Source organism: Pongo pygmaeus, chromosome 5 (assembly GCF_028885625.2).
Source record: "Pongo pygmaeus isolate AG05252 chromosome 5, NHGRI_mPonPyg2-v2.0_pri, whole genome shotgun sequence".
Lineage (NCBI taxonomy): Eukaryota > Metazoa > Chordata > Mammalia > Primates > Hominidae > Pongo > Pongo pygmaeus.
The window spans coordinates 20,394,463-20,400,655 of record NC_072378.2 but is presented as its reverse complement, the minus strand read 5'-3'; positions in this window follow the sequence as shown (position 1 = coordinate 20,400,655).

The following is a 6,193-nucleotide window of genomic DNA, read 5'->3' as shown; positions in this document are numbered from 1 at the left end:
CAGTCTATGTAGTATGATCCAATGGGTGTTAAAAAATTACCTGCACCTGTGTATAAGTGTAGGGTCGGTTGTGGGCTCTCTTGTCCAGGCTGTGGAGAGGTCTCGAGCTGGCTTTCTCCAATCTACCCAATGAGGATGCTGGGGCTTGCTTTCCTACACCACTACATTTTCATATATCCTGGCTTCGTTTCCATGTTGGAGGCCTATAAATGACCTAAGCATAAACAGGTATCATATCTGCTGGATATCTGATGGCTGTCCAGCTAGCTGCTATTTAGAGGAAGTCCTCACCGTAGGGCAACCAGAAAAGCTGAAGTGTTTCTTGAGTCTACTTAGTCAAATGGCTGCTGGGCTCTCTGTGGACATTGCCTAGGCTGCTGCTGGCTCTCTGGTGCTCCAGGGGAGGAAAGTGTGGTCTCCTCTTCTGTTGCTCTGCTTGCTTCCAGTCCTGCCCCTCATCCTGAGCCACACAGCCCCGCTTGTCATGGTCTGTTCCATCTATCACTCCACTCTTTATCTAGTCTCTGAGGCAAGGATGTTGGGGTCTTCACCCATTCTGTTTCCAAACTACTGTTCATGCTACAAGCTTTTAGCCTCAGATATATCAGGGCTTTGATGTTGATACATAATACTAAGATTTGGGAACTGAAAATACTTTTATTTCTTCCAAAACTCAGGTCTTTGGAATTGAAAGCCTTGGCCATGAGTCATCTTGATGCCCGCAATGACCCCACCTCATGGCCCTGCTTTCACCTTGTGTGTATGTGGTGGGTATGATGAAAAGAGTTCAACATAAACAACAACAATTTTTTTAAAAAACATCAATAACAAAACCAAAAAATATTGAAGACAAAATCATAGTGATTAAGATACCAAAATAGGGGGAGGAGCCAAGATGGCCGAATAGGAACAGCTCCGGTCTACAGCTCCCAGCGCGAGCGACGCAGAAGACGGGTGATTTCTGCATTTCCATCTGAGGTACCGTGTTCATCTCACTAGGGAGTGCCAGACAGTGGGCGCAGGTCAGTGGGTGAGGGCACCGTGCACCAGCCGAAGCAGGGGCGAGGCATTGCCTCACTCGGGAAGCGCAAGGGGTCAGGGAGTTCCCTCTCCAGGGGTGACAGACGGCACCTGGAAAATCGGGCCACTCCCACCCGAATACTGTGCTTTTCCGACGGGCTTAGGAAACGGTGCCCCAGGAGAGTATAGCCCGCACCTGGCTCAGAGGGTCCTACGCCCACGGAGTCTCGCTGATTGCTAGCACAGCAGTCTCAGATCAAACAGCAAGTCCGCAGCGAGGCTGGGGGAGGGGCGCCCGCCATTGCCCAGGCTCGCTTAGGTAAACAAAGCAGCCTGGAAGCTTGAACTGGGTGGAGCCCACCACAGCTCAAGGAGGCCTGCCTGCCTCTGTAGGCTCCACCTCTGGGGGCAGGGCACAGACAAACAAAAAGACAGCAGTAACCTCTGCAGACTTAAATGTCCCTGTCTGACAGCTTTGAGGAGAGCGGTGGTTCTCCCAGCACGCAACTGGAGATCTGAGAACGGGCTGACTGCCTCCTCAAGTGGGTCCCTGACCCCTGACCCCCGAGCAGCCTAATTGGGAGGCACCCCCCAGCAGGGGCAGACTGACACCTCACACGGCCGGCCAGGTACTCCAACAGACCTGCAGCTGAGGGTCCTGTCTGTTAGAAGGAAAACTAACAGAAAGGACATCCACACCAAAAACCCATCTGTACATCACCATCATCAAAGACCAAAAGTAGACAAAACCACAAAGATGGGGAAAAAACAGAGCAGAAAAACTGGAAACTCTAAAAAGCAGAGTACCTCTCCTCCTCCAAAGGAACGCAGTTCCTCACCAGCAACGGAACAAAGCTGGACGGAGAATGACTTTGACGAGCTGAGAGAAGAAGGCTTCAGACGATCAAATTACTCCGAGCTACGGGAGGATATTCAAACCAAAGGCAAAGAAGTTGAAAACTTTGAAAAAAATTTAGAAGAATGTATAACTAGAATAACCAATACAGAGAAGTGCTTAAAGGAGCTGATGGAGCTGAAAACCAAGGCTCGAGAACTACGTGAAGAATGCAGAAGCCTCAGGAGCCGATGCGATCAAATGGAAGAAAGGGTATCAGCCCTGGAAGATGAAATGAATGAAATGAAGTGAGAAGGGAAGTTTAGAGAAAAAAGAATAAAAAGAAACGAGCAAAGCCTCCAAGAAATGTGGGACTATGTGAAAAGACCAAATCTACGTCTGATTGGTGTACCTGAAAGTGACGGGGAGAATGGAAACAAGTTGGAAAACATTCTGCAGGATATTATCCAGGAGAACTTCCCCAATCTAGCAAGGCAGGCCAACATTCAGATTCAGGAAATACAGAGAACGCCACAAAGATAATCTTCGAGAAGAGCAACTCCAAGACACATAATTGTCAGATTCACCAAAGTTGAAATGAAGGAAAAAATGTTAAGGGCAGCCAGAGAGAAAGGTCGGGTTACCATCAAAGGGAAGCCCATCAGACTAACAGCGGATCTCTCAGCAGAAACCCTACAAGCCAGAAGAGAGTGGGGGCCAATATTCAACATTCTTAAAGAAAAGAATTTTCAACCCAGAATTTCATATCCTGCCAAACTAAGCTTCATAAGTGAAGGAGAAATAAAATACTTTACAGACAAGCAAATGCTAAGAGATTTTGTCACCACCAGGCCTGCCCTAAAAGAGCTCCTGAAGGAAGCGCTAAACATGGAAAGGCACAACCGGTACCAGCCACTGCAAAATCATACCGAAATGTAAAGACCATCGAGACTAGGAAGAGACTGCATCAACTAACGAGCAAAATAACCAGCTAACATCATAATGACAGGATCAGATTCACACATAACAATATTAACTTTAAATGTAAATGGACTAAATGCTCCAATTAAAAGACACAGACTGGCAAATTGGATAAAGACTCAAGACCCATCAGTGTGCTGTATTCAGGAAACCCATCTCACATGCAGAGACACACATAGGCTCAAAATAAAAGGATGGAGGAAGATCTACCAAGCAAATGGAAAACAAAAAAAGGCAGGGGTTGCAATCCTAGTCTCTGATAAAACAGACTTTAAACCAACAAAGATCAAAAGAGACAAAGAAGGCCATTACATAATGGTAAAGGGATTAATTCAACAAGAAGCGCTAACTATCCTAAATATATATGCACCCAATACAGGAGCACCCAGATTCATAAAGCAAGTCCTGAGTGGCCTACAAAGAGACTTAGACTCCTACACATTAATAATGGGAGACTTTAACACCCCACTGTCAACATTAGACAGATCAACGAAACAGAAAATCAACAAGGATACCCAAGAATTGAACTCAGCTCTGCACCAAGCAGACCTAATAGACATCTACAGAACTCTCCACCCCAAATCAACAGAATATACATTTTTTTCAGCACCACACCACACCTATTCCAAAATTGACCATATACTTGGAAGTAAAGCTCTCCTCAATAAATGTAAAAGAACAGAAATTATAATGAACTATCTCTCAGATCACAGTGCAATCAAGCTAGAACTCAGGATTAAGAATCTCACTCAAAACCGCTCAACTACATGGAAACTGAACAACCTGCTCCTGAATGACTACTGGGTACATAACGAAATGAAGGCAGAAATAAAGATGTTCTTTGAAACCAACGAGAACCAAGACACAACATACCAGAATCTCTGGGATGCATTCAAAGCAGTGTGTAGAGGGAAATTTATAGCACTAAATGCCCACAAGAGAAAGCACGAAAGATCCAAAATTGACACCCTAACATCACAATTAAAAGAACTAGAAAAGCAAGAGCAAACACATTCAAAAGCTAGCAGAAGGCAAGAAATAACTAAAATCAGAGCAGAACTGAAGGAAATAGAGACACAAAAAACCCTTCAAAAAATCAATGAATCCAGGAGCTGGTTTTTTGAAAGGATCAACAAAATTGATAGACCACTAGCAAGATTAATAAAGAAAAAAAGAGAGAAGAATCAAATAGATGCAATAAAAAATGATAAAGGGGATATCACCACCGATCCCACAGAAATACAAACTACCATCAGAGAATATTACAAACACCTCTACGCAAATAAACTAGAAAATCTAGAAGAAATGGATAAATTCCTCAACACATACACCCTCCCAAGACTAAACCAGGAAGAAGTTGAATCTCTGAATAGACCAATAACAGGAGCTGAAATTGTGGCAATAATCAATAGCTTACCAACCAAAAAAAGTCCAGGACCAGACGGGTTCACAGCCGAATTCTACCAGAGGTACAAGGAGGAGCTGGTACCATTCCTTCTGAAACTATTCCAACCAATAGAAAAAGAGGGAATCCTCCCTAACTCATTTTATGAGGCCAGCATCATCCTGATACCAAAGCCTGGCAGAGACACAACAAAAAAAGAGAGTTTTAGACCAATATCCTTGATGAACATTGATGCAAAAATCCTCAATAAAATACTGGCAAACAGAATCCAGCAGCACATCAAAAAGCTTATCCACCATGATCAAGTGGGCTTCATCCCTGGGATGCAAGGCTGGTTCAATATACGCAAATCAATAAACGTAATCCAGCATATAAACAGAACCAAAGACAAAAACCACATGATTATCTCAATAGATGCAGAAAAGGCCTTTGACAAAATTCAACAACCCTTCATGCTAAAAACTCTCAATAAATTAGGTATTGATGGGTCGTATCTCAAAATAATAAGAGCTATTTATGACAAACCCACAGCCAATATCATACTGAATGGGCAAAAACTGGAAGCATTCCCTTTGAAAACTGGCACAAGACAGGGATGCCCTCTCTCACCTCTTCTATTCAACATAGTGTTGGAAGTTCTGGCCAGGGCAATTAGGCAAGAGAAGGAAATAAAGGGTATTCAATTAGGAAAAGAGGAAGTCAAATTGTCCCTGTTTGCAGATGACATGATAGTATATCTAGAAAACCCCATTGTCTCAGCCCAAAATCTCCTTAAGCTGATAAGCAACTTCAGCAAAGTCTCAGGATACAAAATCAATGTACAAAAATCACAAGCATTCTTATAGACCAATAACAGACAAACAGAGAGCCAAATCATGAGTGAACTCCCATTCACAATTGCTTCAAAGAGAATAAAATACCTAGGAATCCAACTTACAAGGGATGTGAAGGACCTCTTCAAGGAGAACTACAAACCACTGCTCAAGGAAATAAAAGAGGATACAAACAAATGGAAGAACATTCCATGCTCATGGGTAGGAAGAATCAATATCATGAAAATGGCCATCCTTCCCAAGGTAATTTACAGATTCAATGCCATCCCCATCAAGTTACCAATGACTTTCTTCACAGAATTGGAAAAAACTACTTTAAGGTTTATATGGAACCAAAAAAGAGCCCGCATCGCCAAGTCAATCCTAAGCCAAAAGAACAAAGCTGGAGGCATCATGCTACCTGACTTCAAACTATACTACAAGGCTACAGTAACCAAAACAGCATGGTACTGGTACCAAAACAGAGATATAGATCAATGGAACAGAACAGAGCCGTCAGAAATAATGCCACATATCTACAAGTATCTGATCTTTGACAAACCTGACAAAAACAAGAAATGGGGAAAGGATTCCCTATTTAATAAATGGTGCTGGGAAAACTGGCTAGCCATATGTAGAAAGCTGAAACTGGATCCCTTCCTTACACCTTATACAAAAATCAATTCAAGATGGATTAAAGACTTAAATGTTAGACCTAAAACCATAAAAACCCTAGAAGAAAACCTAGGCAATACCATTCAGGACATAGGCATGGGCAAGGACTTCATGTCTAAAACACCAAAAGCAACGGCAACAAAAGCCAAAATTGACAAATGGGATCTAATTAAACTAAAGAGCTTCTGCACAGCAAAGGAAACTACCATCAGAGTGAACAGGCAACCTACAAAATGGGAGAAAATTTTCGCAACCTACTCATCTGACAAAGGGCTAATATCCAGAATCTACAATGAACTCCAACAAATTTACAAGAAAAAAACAAACAACCCCATCAAAAAGTGGGCGAAGGACATGAACAGACACTTCTCAAAAGAAGACATTTATGCAGCCAAAAAACACATGAAAAAATGCTCACCATCACTGGCCATCAGAGAAATGCAAATCAAAACCACAATGAGATAC